Below are 17796 nucleotides of genomic sequence, written 5' to 3'. Positions count from 1 at the left end.
CGGGGAGCGACTTCCTCCATCCCTGCCCAGCGGCGTGGCCATGCCGGCGGAGCAGCCATCGGCTCCTCCTCCCCTCTCCTGGATGGCGACGGGATTGTTTTCCCTGTGGTTTCGTCTCCTTGTCTAAGCGGTGGAGTCTGAGGCGGCTGGAGAGACGAGCAGGCTTTCTGTCCGTGGTTCTCCAGGCCCTCGGGAAGGGCCGGGCGGTGCTGGTCACAGCCCTGAGGGCTGGGCGGCGGTGACTGGGCGGGACCTGTAGGGTGACGCGGCAGACACGGCGCTGGCATCATGGGCATCCACGTGCTCAGCATCAGGGCCCTGCCCAGCTCGGGTGACGGCCTGCAGAGGACTCCACGGCCAGCCCTGGGCAGCGGTCACGGCCCCGGAGGCCAGCAAGTTTCGTGTGACGCTTGTATGGAGACGCGGGTCCTCTTCCCCTCGGCCCTGGGGTGGAGGGCAGTGTAAGCCCGTGTGCCCTCCCCAGCGTGAATCGCAGAGTGAGTGTGAGCAAGTGTGAGTGAGGCCCGCCCCATGCAGGCCCGGGCTCTCCATCCCGGGGGGCATGGCTGCAAGTCATCTGAGCTGTGGGTTACGCCAGGGACTCCCAACTGCTGCAGGCACATCGCTTGTTCTCTCAGCATTCTCAGCATCTGTAAGGTGGGGACAAAAAGGATGTACAAGCAGGAGTTTTTCTGAGACTTTAACCAGGACCAGCTGTTTAAAAGGTGCAGCCCGATGCTTGTCAGACGCCAGTTGCTGAGGTAATAGAAACGGGCCCTGCGTCTCCGAGACGCCCTGCATCGTTATCATCCTGTGGCGTTGGTGACCGGCCAGAGCCACATCCCAGCACAGCTGCTGGGCCCGCCACAGCATCTCACTGTCTCTTTTGTTCTTAGCTCTTGGTGTCGGCCAGAGGGACTCAAGGCCACAGCAGAGGACGGGTCAAGAGCCAGGCAGGTTTGCTGCTGCAGTAAGGGAGCTAGGGGCAGGCGAGCCCCTCCTGCTGAGGGTACAGAGCGGGTGAGGGGCCCCGAGGCTGCAGCCCCAGCCCAGCTCCAGTCCGGGCAGCTCAGGCGCAGCCCCAGGGTGAGCCAAACTCTCTTCTGATAAAGTTTCATTCGGGCAACAGGCTGGATTTGACTGGGGGGCAGGGGGTGGGGGGTGCGGTTTGCTGGCCGCCGGCCTTGGGGGTGAGGAACCGTGGGGAGAGATGCACGACAGACTTCAGGTTCTTGCATCTTAAAATCCTCATCTTGAAAAGACATTCTTTTCAGAACAAATGTCCTACCAGCCTCCACTCACCGCAGGCCTTCACTTCCTGCCCCAGGCTGCTCACTCTGCATAGCACTGGAGGCCCATATCACGGTCAAACGGGGGTTCCTGGGAGACGGAGCTTAGGGCTGCAGGCCACCTAATATGGGGGGTGGGTGGGAGGGGGCAGGGGAAGGGGGCACCCCCGGGGTCACAGGGCAGGACAGGTGGGCTGGGGGTCAGTCCTGAGCCCTCTAGGAGCTGGCGTCTCCAGCAGGCTTTTAACCTTGGCAATGAAAAACGGGACTGGATGAGCCCCGAAAACTGGCTCAACTCATCAGGTTTATTCCTAATAGAAAACTCACGCTGGTGAGCGAGCCGGCTGCAGAGAGGGCCCCTGGTTCCAGATGTGAGAGAAAAGGCAGAGCTGTGTCCTGACGTTGACGGGTGTTTTCTCCTTCACTACTTCACAGCAGACGTGAGTTTTAATCATCTTCTCTTTTGTGAGGAAGATGTAGCTCTCCAGCCCCATGAATCTCATTCTTCTCTGGAGGAGGAAGTTGTTGTTCAGTGGCTCAGTCGTGTCCGACTCTGTGACCCCATGGACCACAGCACGCCAGGCCTCCCTGTCCATCACCAACCCCCAGAGCTTGCTCAAACTCACGTCCATTGAGTCGGTGATGCCATCCAACCATCTCATCCTCTGTTGTCCCCTTCTTCTCCTGCTCTCAATCTTTCCCAGCATCAGGGTCTTTTCCAATGAGTCAGCTCTTCGCATCAGGTGGCCAAAGTATTGGAATTTCAGCTTCAGCATCAGTCCTTCCAATGAATATTCAGAACTGATCTCCTTTAGGGTGGACTGCTTGGATCTCCTTGCAGTCCAAGGGACTCTCAAGAGCCTTCTCCAACACCACAGTTCAGAAGCGTCAATTCCTCGGCGCTCAGCCAGGGAACAGCACCCTTGTAAGACTTTGTCGTCAGTAAGAACTGCATTGCAGAAGCGAGCAGGGCATGCTCACCAGGCGCACACGCGCGCACACACACAAACACACACACACACACACACACACACGATGGCTACAGGCTCGGCTCCTTTAAGAGGTCGAGCCAGCACTCCTTGGAGAGCTCCTTGTGGTCGGCAGTTTGGAGAGGGCAACCTTGTGAGACGCAGCAGGTGAGCAGAGAATAAACATCATATCTGATGACACAGTCTGAGCAAACTTGTGCAAGGCCACTTTTCAGAAGATGTATTTGTCCAGTAGCAGATTTAAGATCGATAGGAATGTTGCGGTGTTTATTGAAGGAGTAAAGCATTAATGATTTTGTGTTGGTTGAGGCGTAGGTTCTTTTTCTAACCTACTGACATTAAGAACACCCTCGTAAGGGGAGGAGCTGACCTCCTCGTCAGAGGCCTCCCATCTCCAGAGAAGGAAAAGCAGAGAAGCGATCTCCAAATTCTGCTCATGCATTTCCACGGGGTTTGTTTTGGTCGGGAAAGCGGGCCCTCCTGGGGGGCAGGGACGATGATGGGACCCTGCGGGAAACAGCAGTACGGGCTGGGCACTCCCGCCCCCGGGGTACACTCGCCCAGGACGGTGCCGCAGCCCCCCCGGGCCTTCCACTGGGTGTCACCACCCCGGCTCCTTGGCACACAGACCCAGACACCCAAGGCTCCAGCCTCCAGACCCGCGTGCGGCCTGGCCTAGCCAGATGCCCAGAGGACCGTGCAGGCAGGCTTCCTGACCTAAGGGAGTCAACCCGCACTGGGGCGGAGGATCAGGCGTGTGAGATCTTCCAAAGCAGAAGCTGGGGTGGGTCAGTTCTGTGTGACCGCAGACCCGCCTCGGAGTCCCAGGCCTCCGGTCCTGATAGATTCCTCTGAAAGTGTTCCGTCAGCTGAGCTTGTGACGGTGCAGATGGGACCCTGCAGAAAACCTGAACGCCCTGGCCCTGAACTGGGAGAGGAGGGGTCCAATGGGAAGTTCTGAGAACATTTAACCAACGTACCAAATTGACAGCTTTCTTATTGCAAATGTGACAGAGCAATATGATCAAAAATCACTGCACCCAAACCTGGCGCTCTGAGACAACCTGGAGGGGCGGGATGGGGTTCAGGCTGGAGGGGACGCATGTCTCCTGTGGCTGACTCACATCGATGCATGTCAAAACCATCATGACATTGTAAAGTAATTATCCTCCAATTACAATATAAATTAATTTCTTTTTAAATTGCCAAAATAAACCTCTCTCTCAAAGCTACTCAGTTGCGTGCAATTCTTTGCAACCCAAGGCAAGAATATGGGAGTGGGCTGCCATTCCCTTCTGCAGGGGATCTTACCAACCCAGGGGTGGAACCTGGGTCTCCAGCATTGCAGGCAGATTCTTTACCATTTGAGCCACCAGCCTAAGCAGCTCTTTGAACAAATAAAAATTACTGCATAAGAATGCATATTGGCAGACTTTTTTTTAAATACACAGTACATAAAATAAAAATACGATACAATCTTTAGTGTTAAAGTCAGTGAAATATGCGTTAGGTGGGTGAACAGGATCTGTGGTTCCTTTAGGGAATTCCCACAGGACACAGTCTCACGAAGGTGTGTTCCCTCCTCTGATTGAGTTTGGGTTGGTTCACCAATGTTTTCTTTGTGATGATTAATCTTTGTGTCAACTGTGGTGTCCATCGGTCAGTCAGATGCTAATACAGACGCTGGGGGCTGTTGGGTAGATGTGATCAACGTTTACCTTCAGTGGACCACAAAGAAGCAAGAGGTTATCATCCATGATGTGGGAGGGGCTGACCCAGCGAGCCGAGGCCTTCACAGAGGGAGGGTTGTGCTCTTCCCTGGGCTCCAGCCTGCCCTGCAGACTTGGGACTCCCAGGCCCTGTAGTCCCGTGAGCTGGTCCCTTAGAAATCTCTCCCTCTTGGTTCTGCTTCCCTGGAGAGCGCAGATGAATGCAATCTTCTAACACGTGGTGGACAGACCTGAGCGGCGTGGCCCCATGAAACAGGGGGCACGTTAGAGGTCAGTGTGGAGGGACTGTTTCTGCACCCGTGGGCTGACTGCACTCAGTGGCTTATGCTGCAAACTCCACACCTCCCCCTGGGCCCCTTGGTTAGGCAGCCCCACAGCAGACCTGTGTCTCCCTGAGTCACCCGGTTTCCATGTGTCTGGCCCGGGCTTCAGGCAGCAGGTACCCCCCCCCGGCTCACGGCCAGGGCTCAGCCACTCCCGGTCTGTGGTGTGTATGACCCGGGAGGCCGAGCCCCTGTCCCGGGCGGCAGGCGGGGCATCCTCAGGCGGCCGGCCACCCCGGGGCACTCAGCATCACCAGCGCCTCCCACCTGGCTGTGGGAGGGCGGGGGGAACGCGCGTGTGAGCAGGACGACCCATCACTGTCAACCAGGCCTCGCTGACAGTTCCTTAGAATCCACACAGTGGGTACCGGACGCGGTGTGTCGAGTGACAACCGCCGGAGATCCGCGGGGCAGCGCCCGTGGGCCTGGACACCTGCCTGCTCACTCGCAGCGCATCCTTCCACCCAGCACTTCAGACGCCTTCCTCATGTCGAGGGCCTGGCCCGGAGGCTGAGGGAGGGGAAAGTGCCCGCTGGAGGCTGAAAGCCTGCCTCTCCCAGGGCTGCCCTGATGGGGACGGAGGTGGGAAGGACTTGACCTTCTGACCCCAGTGGGGGCGGCTGCCGTGATGGGGGCGGGGAGTGGGAGACACCCTTGGAGGACACGGGTCCATGGGTCCCCCTGCTTGTCCCCGGGGCCCTGCAGCCGGCCAGGGAGGCGGCTGGGCTCCGTCTGGACGCCCAGCGCAGATGAGGGCTGAGGCTGCAACCCCGCCGCCCTCCACCCCAGCCGTGCTCAGCACCATGGCTGAGCCCTAGGCAATCTGGGGCTGAGCTGCAGCCCAGGGTCTCTTAGACCTGCTGCCTTCCACTCCACGTCCCTGTGTCCCATCCGCAGCTCACGGCTGGGCGTGGACGCAGCCCCACCTTCTCAGATGCCTCTCCATGTCTATTCGGGGGCCCCACTGGACACAGGCAAGTAGAGTCCAGGAGCGTCTGAGGACCCCACCACCCGGGGCCCAAGGAGCCTGGTCCCTCCCGTCCGCATAGGGCCCAGCATCCGGGAGCTCAGTCCTCCTCTGCTCCAAACAGCGGGGGGTGGGCAGCCCGGCATCTCAGGCTCCTGGCCAGCTGGGTCTCCATGGTTCCGTGCCCACCCCAGCCCCTCCCCAGTCCTCTAGACCAGCGACCTGCGAGGCCTGCCCGTGGGAGGCTCCACTGCCCACCCGCTCTGCGAGGCAGGAGACCACGCACCCCAGAGACTCATGCGGAACCGCCTCGCCTCAGCCTCACGAATCAATCAGGCGGTCTCAGAAGGAGGCCAGGATCGTAACGAACGTCCCCAAAGACAATAAACGGAGGCTCCTCAGCCACCATCACATGCATCTTGATCCGCCTGCAGCCCAGACAGGCTGGGCCCCGCCAGGCCCCAGGTCATGAGCCTGGGAGAGAAGGGTTTCCAGCTCTCTCTGGAGCGGGGAGACGGCCTTCGGGCCTGAGAGTGGCCCCTTGCTCTGCAGGGATTGCAGCGTGGCTGCACCGCATGCCTTACCTGAGCTGAAGGGAGGGGAGCGGAGGCCTTCTGTTCGCTCAGGGTCTCTGGGGCCAGTTGAAGAGGCAGCGTGGCAGAGGCCGAAGTCCTGGGTGAGTCACGGACTTGGTCCAGCCAGGCCAAGGGGGCTGCTGGTGAGCTTTGCTGCGAGAGCAGAGCAGCACCCTGACCCGTGCCTGCAGGGTCACTGAAGGCGGAAGTGCTCGTCTGCACAGGGCCCCCAGGGACATGGGGTGCTCTCGTGAGTCAGTGACACCACGGGCCACCAGATGCACCCCAGCCTGGACAGTCATGTCCTGGAAACGGCTACCCTGTTCTTCACGGCTCAGCCTGCAGGTTGCAGGCATGTGGGGACCCGGGGCCTCCCCCTCCACCACCTGTCCAGAGCCGGGTCAGCCCACCTGAAGTGCCCGGCCATCTGCATGGATCTCGTCCCCTGGAGCCAGTGGAGGAGAGCCACAGTGGGCGGGCTGGGTCCACCAGAGGAAAGGTGTTCAGCACCTACGCCCAGACCACGTCCTGCAGCGCCCCTGCCCACAGCCCCACCCCTGCACCCCTCCTCACGCTCCACTCACGGCACCAAGACGCTTCTCAGGTCCTGAGTCACTCCTTCAAATCAACAATGCTGACTTATACCCACTTTACAGATGGAGAAACTGAGGCCCAGAGTGGGTAAGTGTCTTGGTCGAGGTCACACAGCGAGCAAGGGTCAGAGCTGGGCTCTAAACTCAGGGAGGCCGACTCCAGAACCCACCAGATTGTTTTTATTTCCCAGGGCCCACATTCCTCTGGAAGGGCTGGCTTTTCCATTATCACCACGTGTGATAAAGCCCAGAAGCAACAGGGCTTTAACAGAAAACAAGCCCTGGTAGCCCAGTCCAGCAAGTCAGATCTGGTCGCGGCTGGGTCTCCGATCAGCCCATCGCTGAGGGGTGCATCTGCGTCCTCACCAGTTGGTTAACACCTGCTGCTGAAGCCTGTGCACCCCTCCCACCCCAGCACCTCCCTGGGACTCCCAGGCCCCCCACCCAGCAGCTGACAAGAGACTAACACCCCACGGCCTCCATTTCTAACCTGGCATGTGAGGCCTTTTGCGGAGGGTGGTGTCCAAGGGGAATAACTGCTTGTCCCTCCTGAGTGAATGGGCCGGGCTGTGTGTGGACCCAGAAGTGGCCTGAGGCGGGCCCGGCCCACGGCCTGTGGTTCAGCCCTGGGAGAGGACATCACCCACAGAGCTGGCCCCACCTCGAGTCCCCGCAATCCCCGGGCAGGTGCTCCCGTGGACGCTGTAAACGTGGGACCTTCAGGACCGGTGACAATTTTGATGGGCTGCACTAAAAATTCTGTAAAGATTCTTAAGATTTAACAAGACTGACTGCCTAACTGCTTCTTTTTATGTGTCTATAAAAGCGATATCACCAAAGCAGAGCCTTGGACAATCAATCTGCCTGTGGTCAGCGGGGAACCCAGGGTGGGACCACTGCCCAGCAGAGGTGTAGCCAGAGGGCTGGGGCCAGAGCTGGCCTGTGGGAAGGACATGAGGCTGGGTGGGCAGAGGGCGGCCTGGGGTTGCAGGTGACTCTGGGGGGGTGACCAGGGGAACAGAGCCCACGGGACCACAGGAGGGTTGGGAGGTGATGAGCTCCGCGTTGGGCACCAAGCGCTGAGCGTGCAGGCAGCCTGGTGCCTCGGGGGAGAGGAGCGCGACCCTTATCCTTGGTGGGCGGGGCCCGCGTGGCTTCCCGGGGACCCTCAGAGCCTGAAACTGCAGGGGACGAGTCCCCTGCGGGAATGTGGGGAGCAGAGATGTCACCAGGCAGCCCCCCAAGACAGACAGAGAAGGGGAGACACAGGGAGTCTGCGAGCTTTGAGCTCCACCCTCCCTGAGCCCCTGAGGACGCACCACCCCCAGAGCGCTGTGGGTCCACCGCGGACTCTGCAGAGGCCACCGCTGGATGGCTAAGGCAGAGCGACCCTCGGGAGGCGGATCCAGTGCTCCTCCCTGAGTCCCTGCGCCGGGGCGGGAAGACCTGCCTGGGGACAGGCATGGGGCTGGCCCCATCCTGGGTGGGCAACTCCTTCCCGGCCTGCAGGCCCTGGGTTCTGACCTTGAGGCTGGGCGGGGATCTGCCTGTGAAGGGCTCTCCACCTGTTTCTTTCCCACCCTTTCCTTAGACCCATCAGGTGTCCTCACCCCTCCACTCACCACTGGGGGAGCAGGAGGGGTCCCCACAGCAAGCCACGAAGCTGCGGATGCTGGTGGCAGGAGAGGGCCGCACACGGGGGGCCCCGCTGCCCTGGGTCAGTGGCATGAAGGTCTCCCCGAGGGCCCGCTGCCCCAGATTGTGAGGCTCGGGCGGGTTTGTGAGGACTTGGCAGGAAGGCTGTGGGTTTCAGGATCACCCAGGAAATCGTAACTTTCTCAGGTCAAGCAGAGAGGCAGGAACACACCCAGCCCTCCCATCTTCCCATCCACCCATCCACCACGACCCCCAAGTAGACAGCCCTCCAGGGGCTGACCCTGGAGTCAGACGGTTCACAGAGGCGCATCAGCTCACCAGTGTGTGCAAACGGCTATACAAGCCTCAGAGAAAGTTCAGACAGAGACTTGATTCACCTGAGGGGCCGCTGGAACCCAGAGGGCTGGCTCAGGCCAAGACTTTGGACTCCTGGGACTAGAGGGTCTGGACCTCCCAGCCCACGTGCTAGGGGAAGTCCACCCCCAGCCAACTCCCGACCCTCTGCCCCAGGCTCACAGCACAGGCACGGGCCTCACCACCAAAGGTGAGGGCAGGCTTTGGTTTTCCATGCTTGCTGGGATCACAGAGGTGGCTCAGAACGGCCAAGTAGAAAGGTCCCCACGCTGCCATGCTTCCCTGGAACCTGGCCCAGGGCCTCCCAATGGGGCAGCAGGGCCCGGAGGTCACTGAATGGCTCCCAGCAGGACGGCCTAATCGGAGAGGGACTGCGGGGGCTCCACCACACTGAAGGGACCCTCAGGGAAGCAGACACTGGGAGCTCACGTGGGCTTTCCAGAAAGCAGGCAGCCTTGCGTGGCCTAGAACCCAGTAGAGGGGCAGGAATGAAGCAAGGGGCTGGCCCAAGGGGCCTGGAGATTTTGCACGGCCTCGGAACTGAGGGAGAGGCCGTGGAGCTAGGTCCCCACGAGACAGCCTGCCCAGCCAGGTCCCTCCTGGGTCGGGGGCACAGCACCTCCCGAAACCTGGCTCGGAGGCAGCCCAGCCTGAGAAGGAGCAGGCCCAGCTCCACCGGGAGTCCCGGACTCCCCACCGACACAGGCGGGCGTGGTCAGACCACGTCCCTCCAGGGGGCAGTTTGGGAGAAGAAGCCGTGTGCGCCGCGGAGCCCGCCCCTCTCTGCCCCGCGCAGTTTGCTTCCTGGATGGGTTAGGGCCTGCCCTCTGTCCTACTGCTGGGCACGCTACCGCCTGAGCCCTGCCCCAGGCCTTGAGCAGCTGTCCCCCAGCAAGGCTCTCTGCTAGAACAGGGGGACCTAGGCCATCACCCACGTGCTTTCCCGAGAGCCAGGGCTGGCGGGCTCAGCGGCTGCAGGCCCGGGACCACCCTTAGTCAGGGCTGGCGGGCTCAGCGTGGCCAGGGGCAGGGACCACCCTCACCTTTGCCCATGACCAGGCCCACAGCCGAGGGCCCAGGACGCAGCCTAGGGGCCGTCTCCAGGTGGAATCTCCCCCCAAACAGCGTTTCCTTGGCTGTGACGCCTCAGCGACTTTAAAAATAAGTTGTCTCTGTGTCTCGCTTCTCTCCGAGAATGGTGCGATCAAATGAACAGCTTTATTCGGGAGAAAAGACACGTGACGGGACCGTTAGGATGACCTGTCTAGGCACACAGCCCTGCATCTGGGGCTCGTTTTGATTTCCTTCTGTCCCTGAGACGTGGAAGGCCTGTGAGCATGATGGGATGAGCCCCCGGCTCTGAGAGCGTCACACAAGCTGCCGGGGGGACCAGGCCCAGGGCCCAGACCGTCTTCACAGCGAGTCAGGTGGGAAAGAGGGTTCCCCACTCCCGAGAACGGTTCCGGCACCAGGGGTTCCTGGACACTCGTCTCCATGGCTGAACACACACCTGGGCAAGCGGGAAGACGGAAACACACCCAGGCTGGGCTCCCCCCCGAGGGCCCCGGGGCGTGAGACCTGGCGGAAGCTGAGGTCCTGCAGGGAGCTCGTGAAAACACCTGGCCATGGAGGCGGCTGGACGCCAGCCAGGGCACCGACTCCAGACACGGCCAGGCCCGATCCACCCTGTGCACAGGGGCAGCTCCGGAGGGTCCTCCTGGCCAGACAAGATGTGGACCAAGCCCCGCCTCTCCCCAACGACTCTGTGCCTGTCGAACAGAGTGCTAGTCCTGGTGCCGCCAACACAGACATCGCCGCTGAGTGCTTCCTGCTCCACAGACATCGCCGCTGAGTGCTTCCTGCTCCACAGACATCGCCGCTGAGTGCTTCCTGCTCCACAGACATCGCCGCTGAGTGTTTCCTGCTCCACAGACATCGCCGCTGAGTGTTTCCTGCTCCACAGACATCGCCGCTGAATGCTTCCTGCTCCTTCAGCGCCTGTTTTGGTCACAGTGCTTCCTACTAACGGGGGTCAAGGCATTGCATGCAGCTAACCTATAACCTCGGATGCACTGAACAGTCCCTCAGACATTCCCGGACTAACTTGGCATTCATCACACCATGCTGAGTGGGGTGCCCGCGGAAATGCGGAGCTAAGTCAGATACACTTGCTGACCTTGCTGGGGGTTTACTCCGGTGAATGAGCGTGGACTGTGATTCACAAAAACCCAGAGGGGAAGCCCAGGGCAGGGGGGCTGGTGAGCTGGGCCTGGGAGAGCCGCTGGGGGCCTGGGGAGAGTGCAGCAGCAACAGATAATCGGAAAGAAAGGGCAGAATGTGGCGGAGGTCAAACGCGTGTTTGGACAGCAGATGCCACACAGGATGGAGAAAAACACCTGTTTGAGTTGGGGTGGTTGGGAAAGACCACTCGGCCTCACAGAGAAGAGAGGCTTCTCATAGGACCCTTGAAACGAGCTGGCTTCCCGGTGCGGTTGGAGAAAGGGGAGGGAACTCCTGCCAGAGGACAAGCCGGTGATGGTGGAGATGGTGGTTTTGGTGGAGATGGTGGTTTTGGTGGTGATGGTGGAGATGGTTATGGTGGAGATGGTGGTGATGATGGAGATGGTGGTTTTGGTGGAGATGGTGGTTTTGGTGGAGATGGTGGAGATGATGGAGATGGTGGTGATGGTGGAGAAGACGGTGATGGTGGAGATGGTAATGATGAGGACAATGCAGATGGAGCGGCAGTCACCCTGGAAGACGCTGCTGTCCAGTGAAAGATCGATCTTTGCCTTGCTCATCCTGCCTACGAGCTAAGAGAGATTAAAATGCTTTAGTACAAAGTAAACAGTATACATATTTTATGAAATACATTTCTCTGCCTGTTTAATTGTGGGATCTTCAATAGAGGCAGAAAGATTCACTGCTCACCACTGGCATGAATGAATAGGGTTTCAGCCTTCTGCCTCAGGAGGCCCCCTGACCTCTGGCTCCTGGGTCCTGCTGCAGGGAGACCAGTGCTTCCACGATGTGGTCTTGGCAGCTTTCTTTCCTCTGTGCTCCTCTGTGGGCTCAGGCGTAAAAGTAAAATGTCCACTTTTTATTGCTGAAGGCTTCTGAAGCCTGGTTATCACAGGTGAGACTGCTGAGTTCACAAGATGATTGCAGTTCACCAGGAAATAAGAACTGTCCTTAGGAATGGTCATCCCAGCATCTCTAGTGATCCTCCCAGAAGCCCTCTCATTGCTAGGATGCGTCCATCCTTCCCCTGAACTCTTAATCCACAGTGTAGGCATCCCAGTCCCTTCCAAAAAGTGCTAGGAGCTCTTAAGGTGGCTTCACGCTGGGACCTGCTGGGCTTCGCACACAGCAGTCGTGGTGTTCTGCCAGGTGGTGTGTGGGTGACCACAGGTGGCCAGGCAGACTGTCAACACTGATAGGCAAAAGCCACTTCACAAGGTAGGTTTCCAGCAGCCTGATGGCCTCTGGGGACCTCTCTCCTGGATCCTGGAGCTGAGCCATGGGCCAGGTGGGCACTGACATGCAGAGGGGGCTGGAATCCGACAAGAACCACTTCCCACCCCCCGGCACCATGCCACCCGCTTCACAGCAGTGCCCTCGTCCCATTTCGAGTCTCTTTAACGGCTCCTCTCCCTGGTGGACCGTAAGCTCATGGAGGGCAAGTCAGCAAACTGCCTGGAGACCAGTGGACGCCCCGTAAATGGCAGCCGGACGAGTGAACAAATGAGGGTGATTTTTTTCAAAAGGAAGCAGGAAAAGGAGAGGACACATGAGCCACCGATCTTTGGAGCTCAAACAAGGACTCAAGATGCCGCCCAGTTGGCAGAAGTGGCCACTCCCCTCCCTCCGTTCACGGCAAATGCCTGCAGAGGCCCGAGGCACGGGCCCTGCTCAGCCCATTCAGCTCAGACTCTTCACACCGCTGCTCATCTGGCTGGCAAGCCGCCCTGAGCCCCCTCCACCTCGGCAGGAATGTGGGCCCAGCCCTCCCCTGGGGCTTCCCTGGTGCCTCAGCTGGTAAAGAATGCGCCTGCAATGCAGGAGACCCCAGTTTGATTCCTGGGTCTGGGAGATCCCCTGGAGAAAGGATAGGCTACCCACTCCAGTATTCTTGGGCTTCCCTGGTGGCTCAGCTGGTGAAGAATCCACCTGCAATGCAGGAAACATGGGTTCAATCCCTGGGTTGGGAAGAGCCCCTGGAGAAGGGAATAGCTACCCACTCCAGTATTCTGGCCTGGAGAGTTCTGTGGACTGTATGGTCCACGGGGTAGCAAAGAGCCGGACACGACTGCGCGACTTTCACGGTCAGACCTCCCCTAACGACCTACTCAAAGCCTCGTCTGCCTGTCACTTTAAGGAAGGTCCTGTCCTTTTAAGCAAACAGCTCTGGGGCCTAGAAAGGGCCGTCTGTGGATGAGAGTCCAGCCTGGTGATGTGCAGCCCTCCTGCCAAGCCCAAGGGGCTTCTGGAGTCCAGACACTGCTGGCGTCCTGATGCCCAGCACAGATGCCACTGTGGGCGGCCCTGGCCTCGGTGCTGAGGCCACATACACACACGTGAGGCTACACTGAGGGGGTGCGGGGGCTTGCTCTGCTGAAGCAGGGACTGGAGACCGGGAAGTCCAGAATGACCCTCTGTTTGCAAACAGTGGGACTGGAGAACTAGGACTGTCAGATCTGTGCTTGGACCCCGAGGACCCCCCCCAGAGTGCCCCCCCGAAGTGTTCGGACCCCAAGGACCCCCCCAGAGTGCCCCGTGAAATGCTCGGTCCCCAAGGACCCCCTCAGAGTGCCCCCCGAGGACCCCCTCAGAGTGTCCCCCGAGGACCCCCCCGGAATGCCCCCCGAGGACCCCCCAGAGTGCCCCCCGAAGTGCTCGGACCCCAAGGACCCCCCCAGAGTGCCCCCCGAGGACCCCCCCAGAATGCCCCCCGAGGATCCCCCAGAGTGCCCCCCGAGGATCCCCCAGAGTGCCCCCCGAAGACCCCCTCAGAGTGCCCCCCGAAGTGCTCGGACCCCGAGGACCCCCCCCAGAGTGCCCCCCGAAATGCTCGGTCCCCAAGGACCCCCTCAGAGTGCCCCCCAAGGGCCCCCTCAGAGTGCCCCCCGAGGACCCCCTCATAGTGGCCCCCGACTCCTGTCCTCTGCCCATCACCGCTGTTCCAGGACAGGCCACCCGACCCCCTACAGAGACCCCACGTGCATGCAGGCAGAGGCTACGCTGGGTGGAGGCCTGGGTGCAGCCATCCTCAGAGGACCTGGGGAGCAGCCCCCGTCTGGGCAGGGCTCGGGGCGGCAGTCACAGGCTCTCACTGATGGGCCACTGCCGGGCTGTGTTCAGGCTTCTGCCGGCCTCGTCCTGTCACTTCTCCCCAACGTCGAGGAAAAGGTTGGTCCTCAACGTTCACAGCCCTTCCCTGCCGCTTCCTTCTTGCTTCCCAGAAATCCTGACACTTGGTTGCCTCATCGGGCCCAGACCCTTCAGCTTCTCAAGACCAACGAGGCTTTGGGGAGCTAGTGTGAGCTCCCTTTCCTAGTCCCCGAAAGTAGAGAAGGCCACCTGCAGGGTGACAAACAGCACCAGACCACGAATGCTGGGCATTCCCTGTGCGCCGCGTCCCCATCCCTTCTCTAGGCTCCGGGGAAAGAAAGAGAGGAGGGGAGGGGGAAAGGAATTCACAGGCCCAAGGAATCCCAAGGGAGGAGAGAGCCTGCTTCTGACAGACTGAGCACAAAGACCTCGCAAGCCTTTTAACACAAACGCTCTCTTTGAGAATGTGCCTGGTCAGAAAAACCTCCGAGTCTGAAAGGTACCTGTAGCTGTTTAGTCCCCTGGTTCTCCTCTTCCCCCAAGCCCCCATCACACCCGCGTTGTGAGCGAGACAGAGAGGCGGAGGCCTTGCCCACGCTCAGCGAGCTCCACAGCCACCGTCCCTCGGGATTTCTGCATGTCTGCCCTTTCCTTCCAAAGAGAAGAGCAGGCGTGGGGAGAGCCACCGGCGGGAAGCCGGAGCCGGGCCTTCAGCGTCCTTGCAGCGCGAGCGGAGCCGGCGGGTGACGGGCTGAAATCCAGGCTCCCCCAGGGCCCGCAGCCTCCTCACCTGCGCTGTGCGTCCCCACACAGAGGGTGGGCGTCGGCCCGGGGGTGCTGCCCCGGGCGTCTGGACGCCCCCTCCCCAGGGCCTGGGCAGCGGACTCAGGAGCACCCGGCACGTCTCCTGGCAGACAGGAGCATAGACGGGAGCGCGGGCAGGTCAGGCACACTCGCCTCAAGGCCCACCTCCTGCCACACTGACCCCCACTTGCTCAGTCTTCTTTCTCAGACACACGGAGCGCCCCCAGCCCAGCTCCGTCAGCTTCCGTCCCATCACCGCTGCGGGCCTGGGGGCCGTGACCCCGTGAGGGTCTGGGGGGCCGTGACCCCGCTGCAGGCCTGGGGGTCCATGACCCCATGAGGGTCTGGGGGGGGCCGTGACCCCTCACCTGACCTGCTCACCACTGCGGGTCTGGGGGCCCGTGATCCCACACGGGCCCCCTCTGGCCCCAGGATGCAAGGAGCCCCCTGGATCCCCCTAAGCTCTTCGCCCACTGATTCTGCCGAGTCCTGCAATAAGCCTGCAGCATCAAACGCCAGCTTTGTCACTTCCTGCACACGCAGCCTTGATGGAATCCCCTGAACACCACGCCCCAGACTCCTGACCTAAAGAGGTATTTCTAGTAGAGCCTCAGCATACCCAGTGCCTCATAAATGACACCTCACATCATGGAAAGAGTTCCTGCTGGTAAGGCTGCAGGTCAGTGCCCGGTGTACGCAGACGGCCGGGTCCAAGTCAGCTTTCCCGCCGGATCCCCATCACCCTGCGTCCGGCACCCAGGGCAGCAGCAGATGAGCACAGGGCCATGGGTGCGGCGGGATGTGAGCACCCGCAGGCAGGCAGAGCAGAGCCTCCCGTCAGCCCAGAAGACCCGCAGGGGGCGGGGAGGCTACCACTTCCCCAGACTGGAGCCGGATGGGCTGCAGCGGCCTTGGGCTCGCCAGCGACTGACCGCGGCCGGTTGAGGGGGGCTCCAGAGGGCCTGCGGGCGGGTCCGAGGGCAACTTGCTGTCTCTCCCCGTGCCAGCCCAACGAGCTGGCCCTCCAAGTCCAGGGTCCTCCCCACCTCCCTCAGCTGCGGGAAAACACGGCAAGACTGAAATTCCATTACTGAAGCCCGGGGCAGCCCCTTCTGTGGACTCAGGGGTTCGCTGCAGCTCAGGAAGAATGCTGGCCCCTGGATGGGGCGGGGAGCAGGTGGCTGAGGGCCTGGAGACTGGAGGGCATTCCCACTCATCAAGGGGGATGAGGACGGCCCAGAGCTCGGACCCGAACTCGGCGGAGGGGAGGCATCGGAAGGCCGCCTCCTCGAGCTCTCTGCGCAGGAGCTCAGCCAGCCCTGGCCACCGTGGGCAGCCAGCCAGCCCACGGCCCGCGTGCCCATCAGACACCGTGCGCCACGGCCGGGTGGGGGTGCACTCTGGCTGGGGGACGGCTGTGCCTTGGAGAGGCCTGCACACCCACAGCGTCTGACCTTCAGTCACGTCGGCCAACCCCCTGCTGTAGATCCCAGGGGCCGGTGGACGGCTCCCTAGAAACGGGGGTCTCAGCAATGAGACAGCCAGGGATGTCCCCCAGGCCGGCAGTGGCTCAGCTGCCTCCTGGCATCGCGGCGTGCGGCGGGGTGGGGTGGTGAGCTGAGGGAAGGGCCGTGTTCAGAAATCAGGGGCTCCGGCACAGAGGGAGGCCGGGCAGAAGGAACCATCAGCTGATAAGAGCACAGTAGCTGTTGTTCATACTAAATTGGGGCCCAGGTGACTGGGAGAAAACCCACAGACCATCCCAGAGGTCTGCCGGGTCTGCACTGCAGACGGAGGCTTTACGGGACCCTCGGGGGCGGCTGCAGGAGCTGGGCAGGGCTCCCGTCGGGCCAAACTGCACAACGGACACTTACTGGCTTGTCCCTGAGGACAGACAGGCCTTGCATACCAAACATGTGCGGTGGCTTTGGGGGCCTCTGGGCAGCGGGGCTCGCTCCCGAGCCCCAGGGGCTGCTGCAGGTGTTTGGAGCGAGGCTCTAAATTCAGAGCGGGAGGGAGACATTCTCACAGACCCGTCAGGCCGACAGAGAGACACGTGCGACCACCCGGTGGGGCTGGTGTGTGCACACGTGTCCACAGGGTGCGGGTAGCTGCCCCGGAGCAGGGAGGGCATGGGTGTGTGCGTGCGCGTGAACCTGCTTTTGTGTGCATGCTTTGTGTCCACAGAGCTGTGTGTGTCCACTCACTCGGGGTGTCGCCCAAACTTCCCGCGGAAACGGGCAGGTGTCTGTCCTCAGGGAGCCTTGGCATGCTGATTTTAATCCCATGTTATGGTGTTCAGCTGCTTCTAAAAATTAAAATGTAGAAGTTCCATAAGCAGAGCCCTGGGCTATACTGCAAGGCGGGCCCTGGGAAAAGGGTCTCTTGTCACCTTGCTCTTCCAAGAACGGTGAGCCCGGCCCGTCTGGCCACTCTCCCGCCGGACAAGGGAGAGCCCGGCGGGCCGCAGCGGCGAGGACCGTCGCGACACAGCCGGTTGGTCCAGCCCCTCCGCTGACTGCTCCTGGGAGACGGCCGGCCAGGAGGGGTCTCAGGCAAGGCCTTCAGAGTTGGCCTGAAGGCCTGGCTTCTGTACAAACTCCCCCGAGCTCAGCGCTTGGGGGCCGTGACGGACAGCCGCAGTCCTCACACAGAGGGTGACTCCTCTCTGCTGGCATGATGAGGGCTTGGCTTGCGCTTGTACTCCTCGACTCCCCAGGAAGGAGTGAAGGCCCAGTCCCTCCTCAGGGCTGCTCTGCTCCCTGCCCCCACCACGGGAGCACACAGGGGAAGATGTATTCTGGGAGCAGGGTTGCTCCAGCCGGGGAGGAGGAAGCAGAGCAGGCCCCTGCCATTCTCGTCTCATCACAAGACCAAGAAGACCCTGCATGCAGCAGGCGGTGCTCGGGCTAGGTTTGCCATGGCCTCCGTGACGACAGAGCGGGCTGTGAAACACGCGGATGGGAGAGGGGGTGGGGGAGGGCAGCTGGCCCTGGAGGCAGTCACTCGCCCTGTTTTCAAATGTCCCTGAAGCAGCTTGCACGGGGACCCCCTCCTCACCTCAAGACCTCAACCAAAGCAGCCGATCGCGAAGCCCCTGCTCCCGCCTGCCCCCACCGCCTCACACCCTCAGCACAAGGAGCAAGGCCGGGCTCCGTAGTGCCCAGGCCAGAGAGGGGCCAGGA

This window comes from Bos grunniens, chromosome 15 (assembly GCF_055505025.1).
Source record: "Bos grunniens cultivar Pamir isolate PY7600 chromosome 15, Bosgru_T2T1.0, whole genome shotgun sequence".
NCBI classification, from domain to species: domain Eukaryota; kingdom Metazoa; phylum Chordata; class Mammalia; order Artiodactyla; family Bovidae; genus Bos; species Bos grunniens.
The sequence above is the reverse complement of the archived record's forward strand: the minus strand, read 5'-3'. Positions refer to the sequence as shown.